General features: G+C 38.4%; 1 long non-coding RNA gene across 1 annotated transcript in view; it reads left to right on the top strand.

The window, feature by feature from the left end:
* Nucleotides 1–12,368, top strand: part of LOC135220943 (uncharacterized) — a 146,374-nt gene that overhangs the window by 35,913 nt on the left and 98,093 nt on the right. Inside the window, exon 2 of the long non-coding RNA XR_010315831.1 lies at nucleotides 8,726–8,794. This is a non-coding gene — a long non-coding RNA (uncharacterized LOC135220943). The remainder of the gene's footprint in view (nucleotides 1–8,725; nucleotides 8,795–12,368) is intronic.

Here is a 12,368-nt window from a genome sequence, read left to right as displayed (position 1 = left end):
TATTTGAATTTTGCGTATGGACACACACACACACACACACTCTCACACACTCTCTCTCTCTCTCTCTCTCTCTCTCTCTCTCTCTCTCTCTCTCTCTCTCTCTCTCTCTCTTTGCTGACAACAAAAGCCAGAAAAGTTTGAAGTGCTGTATAACATTGAAATGTGCAAGGAGGCCAGAACTCGATAGTGCACTTTTAAAGGCATATTACGAGAGCGCAGATTCAGAATGGAAACCATGTTTAAAGAGCTCTACAATACATGCCATCAAAAGAGCGGCGTTTGTTTCTACTTCACCTGATTTAATTGGAAACATTCTTTCAGCACAGGCTGAAGAGTGTGGCAATACAAGGAGGCTACACATGAAGTCGGACAATAAACTAAACTTGGACTAACCATTTCCATCTAATACATTCCTTAAATTATGCCAAAATTCAGGTACTTCCTGAGGAACTAAGGGATGCACTGTCTCCTGTCATCAAGCTGATGCTCAGACAGTAAAGAAGCAAAGTTGAGGGTAAGTTTAATGATGGACTTGATCTGTCTTTCAGTGCTTGTTGCTTCCTTTTGCTCCATGTTGTGCAACATAGCAATGGCGCTGTCTTCTTTTAAATGAAACCTCTCGGATATCTGACAAGAACACTAAGCAGCTGTCTGACCGAAACCTGCTTTCCTTTTTCCCTAGATTGTCTGTTTCAGGACTTTTTGTACATAATTTTCAATTTTTCAGAGATTTTTACATTTTTATTTCAAGCTTTCAGGCTTTGAGTTAATTTTGCAAGATTTTAAAAGATTTTCAAGTGCTGGTAGCTGTTGTTTTTGATTCAGCTGGCCATATGCCACCACGGGCTCTTGCTCATGGAGCAGCCCGTGATTCAAGTTGATGAGCATATGAAATGTTTAGTGTATAAAAGTTTTATTTGTGATACATGGATATGACGTGGTGAAGGTGATATTGAAATGAAGAATTTAATGGGTACTCTTCAGTTGTAGGGAAAGTGCGATAGTAGTGAGTGTTGGGAAGCAGGAGAAGCCAACAGATTGGAAGATGAAAGGCTTGAGTTTTAGGCACAGGTAGCTAAAGTATAGATTCACATCTATCGTGCATTTGATTAGGTGTAGGCCAGTCCCAATCGACTCTCCTGATTGGTTATTGATAAGCTAGTCACAGTTCTGGAAACTGTCTTTCCCAAGAGTTCACATAGGCAGGATGTATGTTCCACCTCTCCTGAAAGACGTATACCTCAGGAGAGGTGAACAGATCTTACCCATGTGAACCCTTGCGAGAGACTGAGTTTCCAGCCCTGTCATTGGCTTATCAACAGCCAATTGAGCGTCGTAAGGGACTAGCCTAGACACCAAATGCATGGTTGATGTGAATCTACTATAGTAAGATAGCTCAGGGGGGTCTGAGGCATATTCTTCTTCCGGTCCTATTTCTTGTGGGTAGCTGAGTACGTTGTTTGTTGAGTGTTGTGAAGAGAGAGAGGTGAAGGAAGTTAGGTTTTTGTCATTGTTTTGATTAAGCTAGAGATAGGTGAAGGATGTTAGTTTTGATGAAAGCTACCTAGGGAAGGTATTTTGTATTCAGTCTGCCTTGTAAGTGGGTGATTAGCTGTGCTTTGTGTTGTCTTGAGTTGGGATATGGGTTAGGGGTGGAGACAAGGAGGTGGGGGCTATACTGACCATCAACACCACATGTCAATCAGGGCAGTGCCTTACTTCTACCGTGGTGGTGGTTAGGAGCATAGGAAACCTGCAAGTACTCAAGTGTTAGCAAATTTCAGCCGCTTTTTTTTTATGTAAACAAAAACGCGCTTTCATGAAAAATGCGACCCGCTTATTACATGGGGATCCGCACTTTAGTAAAACGCCACTTTTAAAGTGGTTAAGCTCCGACATATCGAAGGTTTAAGCATTTTCGGGGAGATACTTATGGAGCGGAGCAGGCCAGCTTAAGGAACTAAACTTAACGAATGACAGTAATCATTTATGAGCTTTGATTTACTTTTGATAACAGCAACATATATCTAGAATGAGAAGACTGTGTACGAAGGGTTTAATTTGGCGTAATTTCTGTCTTGCGGTATTTTCTGTAGACCAATGGCTTGGTCCAAAGGGAGCCGTTTTAAAGAGGTTGGACTCTCTCTCTCTCTCTCTCTCTCTGTGTATATATATATATATATATAAATATATATATATATATATTAAAAGAAGAAACTGTCAGTGAATTACGTGGTATTAGCTTTTTTGGTTGGAGACAGAAAGCAGCTAGGATAACCTTCTTTGAAACGAAGGAATTTGATGAGCATGCATTTGTGAGGCTGATGCCTGTTTAAACAGTTGCCATAGGGATCTTAGGGTGTGGCAGATGTATGCATCCGTTTGTGCGTGCATGATAGGTCCAACCACTCAAGATACTTAAGAGAAAGCACACATTCTTTTGAGATGAGGGAGACGGTTCGGAGGACATCAAGTGCTGGTACAGACCCATCAAAAAAGGTATGGCACATATTTCAATGACTTGGAAACAGTTGCCTTTGAAAAGAGAGAAGTGTGAAGTGTATACATTTATTTAACATTGTGTGGTGGGGAATATAATGGATATGTCTCTTTGTTTCAGATGGGTCCCATGTCATTATTCTAGAGATGGGATTCTCTAAGTTTGACTATCGAAATGTAGTGGTTGACAATTTGGGAGTTTGGGGTGATTACTCAGACTAATTCAGAAGAGTAGGATATCTTTGTATTTACATGAACTCATTAGCCTAGTTTGATGTTGCTTGCAGAGAGAGGCCGGCCGCTACTAAAAAGTGAGAGTTGCCACTTATGTAGTTTAGATTGGGGGGGTAATAGTTTTTGGTGGCAGCATTTAAAAAGCTTTTTATACATTTTATAGGCTGTAGGTATGCTAACGAAGAGACTGGTGGCCAGTTAGACATATTTTTTGGAAGGAAAAGGGTTATAATTATGTCACAGGCAACTCAGGGGTTTTCTTTGCTGATTCAATGGTTTGGTGTTCGAAGTGTTGAGTCTCTCTCTCCGCACCTCAGACAGTTTAGTGGTTTGGTGATTTGTGAAAACTAGTGTTCCAAAGTTATGGGGAAAAAGTTTAATTTTTGACATATTGAAGTGTTTAGTGGGTGTGGTGAATAGGTTGCGCATATGTGCGATGTGTATACAAGATTGGGTTCCAGTCATGTGAAGATGTGAGTGTAATTTTATTGTTTCTTTTTTTCCCTTTTTTTTTTGCTCTTTTTTTTATTGGTGATGAATTTGCTCAAAGTGTATTTTTATTTTGATGTGTCTCAAGATTCGATGGACATTGGGGAGGTTTTTGTAATAATATGAGCGAGGTTTTTTGGTTGTTGTGAGTTACGCCCTGAGAGAGAGAGAGAGAAAGAGGCGAGAATCTGAGTGAGTGAGTGAGAGGGAGAGAGAGAGAGATTTATTGCCGGGCACTTGGATGGGTGTGTGAGAGATAGGGGTGGTTTGCTGAGGGAAGCGCTTTTGCATTTTTTTTTTTAATCTTCTCCCTGTGTGTGTGTTATTTTTGTGTGACCTTGTTCTGCAAACAGCTGGTTGTGGGATGATTTACTGGGTGTGGTGCATGCTTTTTTTTTTTTTTTGTTATTTTTATTCGGGAGAAGTTTGTATTAATTTTTCTGGATTGGGTTTTGTGTGTATATAAATACATTAGTGTTATTGAGGTCGGGAAATGTCATAAAACACAAGAGCTTCCGTAAAAATAGTAAAATGACGAACGCAAAGGGTACTATGACTTGATTCATTGTGTCACGAACTTTAGTGCGTGTGTGAGCCCATTTAGGGGAATTGTAGATGGGGCGCTTTCGCAGCCAGTGCAAATCTTTATTGAAGGTGTGAATAATTATTTAAGCACAAAAAACATAACGGATGATGTAGAGGCGTTTAGAGAGGCAAAAGCTTTGTTAGATTTCAATAAGGGTGACCTCTCCTATCGTTGCAGAAGTTTCCACTTTGCAAAATGTCGTATCTGGGCCAATTTGCAAGCATTTTTAAAAGCAGCTTATGGCTCAAAGGAACACGGGGATATGGTGAGGGACCTCAGGGGTCTATATAAGATACAGAAAGGCACAAATAGCCTCGTAGAACATAGTCCAAAACTTTTTGATTCAGCGGCAGAATGGGTAGGGAAATTAAAAATATCTAAATGGGTTACAGGAGGTAGTCTCACTTGCCAATTTACATAAATTTATCCATTTTTCAATGCTCTTGCATGATGTACCGGATGCAATAGTGGATAGTTTTGATGAAAAGATTGAACCTACTTCAGACGAAGAATTACTTTATGCCCAAATTGAGAAACATATGTCTAAATGTCCCACTGTAGATAGTACATTTTTTAATGGGACAGGCCCGAGGAATAGGGTGCATAGACATACTGAATTTTTTTCTCCCCGTTTGTGTGCAAAAGTTGAATATAACAAAAGATCGATCGATCAAAGGCAACAGCCGTTGCGCTGTTTCAATTGTAATAAACCAGGGGACCCAAAGAAAATGTGTAGAGTTAAATATTGTGGAATGTGTAAGAGTGCGGATCACTATTGACAATCTTGTCTGTCTCAGATACGGAAAGATGCGAGGCCTACACCTCAAAGTTCTGGGAGTTATAATGTGAGGACTTCCCAGGTAGGTCATTCCAGAGGGCAAAGGGATCGGCGAAATTTTTGGAAGGCCAACCAACAAAAAGAGTACAGATGATTAGTTCGTGCCCTTGTGTTCTTGTTGGGGACGCCCCAGAGCCCAAGCCTATAGTTTACGCAACAGTGGAGGAGGACGATATCCCAGTATATATTGATACTGGCGCCAGCGTGAACTTGATGGATCACAATTTGTATCAATCCATGTTCTCCCATTACCCTTTGAAACCCTCAACGGAAACGGTGTGTGATGTGCAAGCCCATAGATTAAACACCCTGGGTTGTGTTCAAATACAATTTACTCTCGGTGACAGAGTATTAATAGAACCATTTTTGGTAATGAAAGGGATTGCGTTGGGCAACAGACTTTTGCTTGGTCATCCTGCATGTAGGAGACACAAGATTTCGATATGCAGGTGTTAATGGGATAACAGTCAGAATACCTGGTGTTTTCTTCCTTATGAGGACGTGATTAGGACTGAGGATATGGAGATTATTGAAAAAGGGGATGTGTTTGGTGATGATACTGGGGTTGTGGGGAGTGGTAATATTAAAACCCACACTGGTGATATGGGAAATGGCTGTGGGGATTCTATTGGAGTTCACGGGGGTAAAAATTTTGGTGACGATATTATGGGTGGTGATACTGATACTAATATTGATGTTATTTCTGATACTAACAATGGGGTGGATGTAATGAGAACTAAGGATGGTGATGTGTATGGGATTGTGGAAAGGGGAGGTACTAACCAAAAATATAAAGGTGTTTTATCGGAGGATATTGTGTTAATGCCTGGTTCAAAGACTATGGTGAAAGTCAAATTGAGGGAAGTGAGGAAACCTACGGATGTGTGTTATTGAAAATAGCGAAAAGCTTAGAGGGGTTATTATCACGGCATCGGTGAACAGTGTATCCAAGAATGGGATTACATGGTTAGAATTACTAAACTGTAATGATACAGTTAGGAGATACCAAAGGAATACATATATATTGGATCTCCAAGATTGAGTTGTAATAGTGGTTCAGTGGTTATCGTAAAGGGGAAACCTGAGTTTTCAGAGGCAGGAATCAAGGAAACTAATATTTAGAGAACATTTAGCCAATGCGGATTATAGTGAGCACGTTGAAGCAATAAGTGAGCTCTTGGCAGAATTTGGGGATACGGTAGCCTTGCAAGGTGATAAATTGGGGTTGACTAATGTGTTAGAGCATAAGGTAAATTTGGAGAGTGGCACAAAACCTATTGCTATTCCTGCATACCGCATACCTTTCAAAATCAGAGAACAGGTAGAGAAAGAGGTCAATAGATGGGAGGAAGAAGGAATCATTAGACCTAGTGTGTCTCCTTACAACTTTCCCTTGTTAGCGGTGCCTAAGAAGGACGGTTCTGTCCGTTTATGCATTGACTTACCAGGTTGGTAAATACAGTTTTGCACGGGTTATTGGGTAAAAATGTTTCCGTGTATATGGATGATATACTAGTAGCAACGGACACGATCGTGCAACACCTGGAAGTGCTTACAGAAGTACTTAGGAGGCTTAGATTAGCCGGGTTGAAAATTAAGCTAGCTAAGTGTTCGTTCTTGAAAAAGCAAATCACATATCTAGGCCATGTCATATCTAAGGAAGGGGTTAGAGTAAATGACGATAAAGTCAAAGCAATAACGAATTTTCGCACCCCAAGATCAAAGAAAGAAATTAAGCCATTCCTGGGTATCGCTGGTTTTTTCAGGAGGTTTGTTAAAGGGTTCTCTAATATAGCAGCGCCCCTAACAGATGTATTGTGGGAAGACGTTCAATTTCAGTGGAAGGAACCCCAGTCGGAGAGTTTTCAAAAGCTTAAGGGTTAAAGACGCGTTAATGAATCCCCCTGTTTTGAAGTTCCCAGATTTTAGCAAACCTTTCACATTAGTGATCGATGCTAGCCAGGAGGGTATGGGTGCTTGCCATGTAAAAGTTTGATGGGAAATTCCATCCCATAGCCTTTTATAGCAGGAAGTTCAGGACAAAGGGCAGCAATGAGAGATCAATGGCTACCATAGATAAAGAAGCCTTTGCAATAGTGTCGAGCTTGGTTCATTTTAAAATGTTACTGATGGGGAATAAAGTAGAAGTTCTTACAGACCACAAGCCATTATTAGATCTTTGTCGCCTTAAAGAGCTCGATGGTTTCTAACTATTAGGTCTTTTGACGCAAAGCTCAAATATATAGAGGGCAAATTTACTGTAATTGCAGATGCCCTTAGTAGAAGTTTTCATGACACGGAAGGATTCCAAGTTGCGCAAGTCACTAGCGAGTCTTTACAATGGGATATGGCTCTCATAGAGCAAAGGGAACATGAAGACGAGATTCTAGCAGACGCAAAAGCGTTTCTTAGAGGGGAAATTAGCCAGGAAACGTTATAAGTTGCCTTTTTCGGGTTTGGAGTTAGAAGGTAATGTATTGGTTATGAAAATTAAATGTAAATTGAGAACCAGTGAAAGTAAAGGAGATATTACACAGATCGTAATTCCGAAAGTCCTAATTCTAGTGATTTTGGATATAGTTCATTGCAGGTCCGGTAGTCCACACTTGGGGATAGAAAAAACGTATAATGAGGTTCGTGCTAAATACATTTGGAAAAACATGGTAAAGATGTGGAAAATTTTGTGAAAAACTGTACAGTGTGCAACGCATGCAAACCTGCAAAGATAACTTCATGCAAATTAGGATCATTTCCTATACCAAGTAGACCTTTTCAGAGAATACATATGGATATCCTGGGAAATTTTTGTGAGTCTAGATATGCGAATAAGTAAGTACTTGTTAGTAATAATAGATGAACTTACAAGGGTAGTAGAAATTTTCCCACTTAAGCATAAAACGGCTGCAGAAGTAGCTGTAGCATTTTTCAATGGTGTCATTTGTAGTAGATACGGGTCACCCGAGGTTCTATTGACCGACAATGGCAGAGAATTTGTGAACAAAACGTTGGAATGTTTAGCGGAATTCATGGGGATACAGAAAGTAACAATTATTCCATACAGACCTGAGGCTAATGGTTGTGTGAACGAGCGAACAAGGGGGTTAATATATATACAGTAATCTCTCAATTTTCCAAATTGTCATTCGACATTCTCCGTCACACCAGGAACAAGGCCCCGAAGATATATGATATTTATGAATTTCATTGGTTGGTCATGAAGCCTGAGTGCATAGCAAACACACTCCTTTACTTTATTTTTATTATATGCTATGATATTCTCATTGCTATTTTTATGTATTTTCTCATTTTTTATTTTTTCAAACCAAACGGTAAACGCATTCATGTGTGTAGGGTTCAGAGAGAGAGAGAGAGAGTTGAGATGGAATATGAGCAGTGATGAAACATTTTCTACATACCGTTCATTACTAAACATGTAATGAACGGTATGGTAAATAAAAAAAAAAGTGGCAACACATACCCACTTCGGCACGCACTCATTCCAAGGCGTGGGTGAACTTGATTAGAGCATGTTCGGTTTTGTGTTGCCTAAATATGGAATTTTTATTTTAAGATTTTTTTACGGCGATTAGAACTGAAGTACCAACAGTGATAAAATATTCGCTTGTGTACTGTCATGATATGTGTGATAATCATACCAAGAGTCAGATAAACTTGTAATGAAACACGGTATAGTAAATAAAGCAAAGCTGAAAAAATAACAACTTGTACATAACTTATATAAGCACGCATTCGATGGCGTTGGGAACTTTCCAGAGTTTTTTTTTAGTTTCTTGTTTTTGTGTAGCTGACAGAGGAGAAATCAGGACTTGTGTGATATTACCGACTTGTTGGCCGAGACGGTAATGCCAAAAGCAGCACGCCCATTAGCATTGCTGGAGAGTTGCTTGGCCCCTTATTTATTAGGAACGTGAACACAATTGGTAGAACACCGCAGCGTTGCGTGTCTGTGTGCTGTTCAACAAATATCTTCTCTTGGTTTTCTTGCGTGTAGGTAAATTGACATTTACTTCGCGAAAATATCTCAAAAGACTAACGGTCTCTCTCTTCCATCCCAACAGTGTTACGAAATTGGGCAGTTACGCAAGCAACTCTGAAGCCATTGGTAACCGTTCATGTGTGACGCAGTGGTAAGTACAAATATCCTGTAGTAAATTGGAATGGGATTTAATAAACCACAGAAACTTCATTTCATTCCTCTTACTGTACGTCCATTCGTAATATTTTTCCTCTATCTTGCTATCCAACCTCTAACAATTATTTCATAGTGCAACTGCAAGCTTTTGCTACTGTTACATCTTGCAAATCTACCTACTATCAGTTTCCTTTCCAGCGCGCTGAATGACTTAATAGGCCCCACTGCTTGGCCTTTGACCTAAGCTTAGTATTCCATTCCATTCCACCACAGAAACTTGAATTTTCGTGTTTCCGTATCACATTGGTAATCTTAGTGGTCTTCCAAGGATTATATGAACAGAATAGCTCAAATCGAAATTCCTGTCTTGTTTAAAGAATATTATACATTATAGTGATGCGCAGTACTGCCTTCCACTATAGACAGTTATGACGACGTTTCCAGAATTATGAATTAAAAAGCAAAATTTTTTTTTTCATAAGATTGCAGAGTAGGAAATTTTAATAGCAACTCTTATCCAATTTCTCATCTTCCAGTGCCACCCTAGGACCATTGCCACATTCAATAATACATGGCTTTCCAACAGCCCTTTTTGTCCGAATATTCTCTCCGATCCAAACTTGAGTACTTGGCACGCACCACTTTGCAGTGTCATCTTCTGGAAAATTTTTCTACTTTTTATTTTTGTCTTTTCTTTATTGCATCCCATGTCTCGCATGGTTTCCATGGCTTCCGTCTTGTTACCCACAGACCAAGTACTTCCTTTCTGGTAAATTGGTAAACATTCTCGAAGTCAGACCATCCCTCGTTGATTGTTTACTTTTCTGGTAATTCTGTTTCGACGCTTCGTTGCAAAAGCCTCATAATGTTCGTCTTCAAGAAGCTTTATTGTAACTTTGATGTATCGAACCTAGATATTGCCTACTTTTTGCGTGTGCTTTAAATGAAAGTGATAAGTTTATGATCACAATTAGCATCTGTTCTGTGCTACTAATAATTCTCATGTTAATTTCTGGTGTATCATTTATACATTCTACTGTTATATATATATATAAATATATATATATATATATATATATATATATATATATATATATATATGTATATGCATATATATATATATATATATATATATATATATGCATACGTATATGATTAAAGAGTAAAATTAAAGGTAAGGCCTGCCTTATGATACGAATCCATTGCAAAATCAAGTAAATCTTTTTCCTCTGTACCAAGATATTCAATAAATGTGATGAAAATTAAAACTAAGATGAACTTTTACATGATAGAAATATAGCGGCGAGTTAATATCGTATTAAAACCTAGAGAAATAAATAGTGTGGTAATGATGACTGTACGACACTAAGAAGGTGGAGTTAATTTGAGGTTTCACTTAATCTGCTGTGGAGATTTAATGGTGTATCCAAATCGTTCCTACCCTGCGATAACTTCTTAGCACTGCCAAATCATTCAACTAATTACTGATGGAGTCATACCTCTCCTTAGGTAGTCAACATCCACTTGGTTAGTCTGGAAAACAGATTCGATAATTTGGATCTTTAGGTTAATAGATAACTTTTCTTAACTTCTGTTAATAAACTTTATAGTTTTGGCATATAGGTAAAGTACTCAACAAAGAAATCATATCTTAAATCAAAGATACTTTTATCTGAAAAGTTTATTGTTTTTAAATGGATTTTCTGTCAGTAGAGGCATTTAATTTGTGACTTGCTTATCTAGTAACAGATCCGTTAGAGTGGATGCCCCAAAGAATTTCATTACATTGTTCCTTTTTTTTCATACTTGCCATTCTAACCAGACAAAAGATATTTTTAACCGTATTCGTCAGCCGAGTAAAAATTCTTCAAGGAAGATGTGTACTTTTTGCTAGTATGTTCTTCCCTTTTTCATTCGAGGGAAGTCGTTTTTTAGAGTTTTTTTGCCAGTGGGTATTATTGTTTTAGCCAATTTGGTAACGAACGTTATCGGTCTTAATCTGCTAAACCAAATAGCCTGTATTTGGAGTAATTTATTTTTCTAGATAAAGTAGTTATTCTTGTAAGGAAATAACTTTTTTATATGTTTGCCCTCTGCTTTATGATTGAAACCTTTCAAATGTTGCACAAGCGAAGATATAATTATTTCAACCGAAAAGATATTTGCCAGATGATTTCAGTTTTTGAAATTGAAATTTTTATGTGACTTAAATACGTCCATAAAATCTAGAAAATACCTGAGAGAGAAAAGTTTTATTTTTAAAAATGCTCCCCATTATATAATGCGAGGATTCTGTTATTGCTCCACTGCACTGTTGCAAAATGTTGGAAAAGGAGACTGATTAGATGCCTTTAACTCCTGAACCACCTCTGTAAGAGAAGGACGTAATAGGCATAGTTGCACGAAAGCAATTTTCATTTTGACTTGCTGTATTTCTCTGTTGCATTCCTATTTTTTCAACTGCATAAATCCCAAAGGTTTTGCTCTGTTTGAACATCCACATTCAATCAAACAAAAGCCAGCATTTGCATCAGTGATATTTGAGAATAAATTGAAAAATAGATGCTTTTGTTATGTTTTCACACACACACACACACACACACACACACACACAGAGAGAGAGAGAGAGAGAGAGAGAGAGAGAGAGAGAGAGAACTCGCACTACGGCCAAAAAAATCCTCCTGACCTTCGCGTACGGCGCTTCCCCTCTTTTGATTAAATTTAACAAGTGAACTTGATGTCCTTCGAACAGGAAATCGTAACACAGAAATGGCCTCTTCGGTCCTGGATTTGTGTGCTTTAGCACCGTGGCCTAACAAACAGTTCGTGTGTGATGGGAGGGGCCCCTTATCTCTGGGAAGCAAGTGAAGCGTAACGAATTAGAAATTGGTTTGATTCGACCCTTAGTTGTGATTGGCGGGACACAGCCTGTAGGTTGCTCAGTGGTGCGGAAGAGAAGGGGAGAGTTGCTGAAACACTTCTCAGTTCCTCACCATTTGGCTGTTATCCTTTTGCTCGTTTTTTAGTTTTTTGGAGAATGATTTTTAAAGTCAGATGCTGGATCTACTCTTCTTGGTAAAATACTAATGTAATAACGCGTTTGAATAATGTATATGGTAGAAACTATTTGAATAACATTGCCTCAGATAGTCAGAAAAATAGCGAGTGGGCGTGATCTTCCTCTCACAATCTTTCTCTTTATTACTTTTTACTTGACTGTGCTTGATTTTTATTTTTAAAGCTGTTTAACTAGGCTTTTCTCCGTTAGTCCTTGATCTGGTTCTGTTCTGTCCCTTTCAATTAAGCAAGCATTCCCATAAACTTCGAAGAGGACATTTATGCGTGGGATTTTATGGTGCCAAGTTGATTGCATAGTTTTGTTTACCTTTTTTAAGTTCTCCGTTGCATTAAATAAGTACAATTAAAAAGGGATTTTCTAATTTCTCCGCGTGGTATGAAATTGAAGCTTAGAAATAATATCAAGTATGAATAATCATACACCTTTAATATCATATCAGAATCCAAACTTCCCAAAATGGTCTTTTTTTTTTTTTTTTTTTTTTTTGTTG

This window comes from Macrobrachium nipponense, chromosome 20 (assembly GCF_015104395.2).
Source record: "Macrobrachium nipponense isolate FS-2020 chromosome 20, ASM1510439v2, whole genome shotgun sequence".
Taxonomy (NCBI): Eukaryota; Metazoa; Arthropoda; class Malacostraca; order Decapoda; family Palaemonidae; genus Macrobrachium; species Macrobrachium nipponense.
Note: the sequence above shows the minus strand (reverse complement) of the source record. Positions and strands in the feature narration are given on the sequence as shown.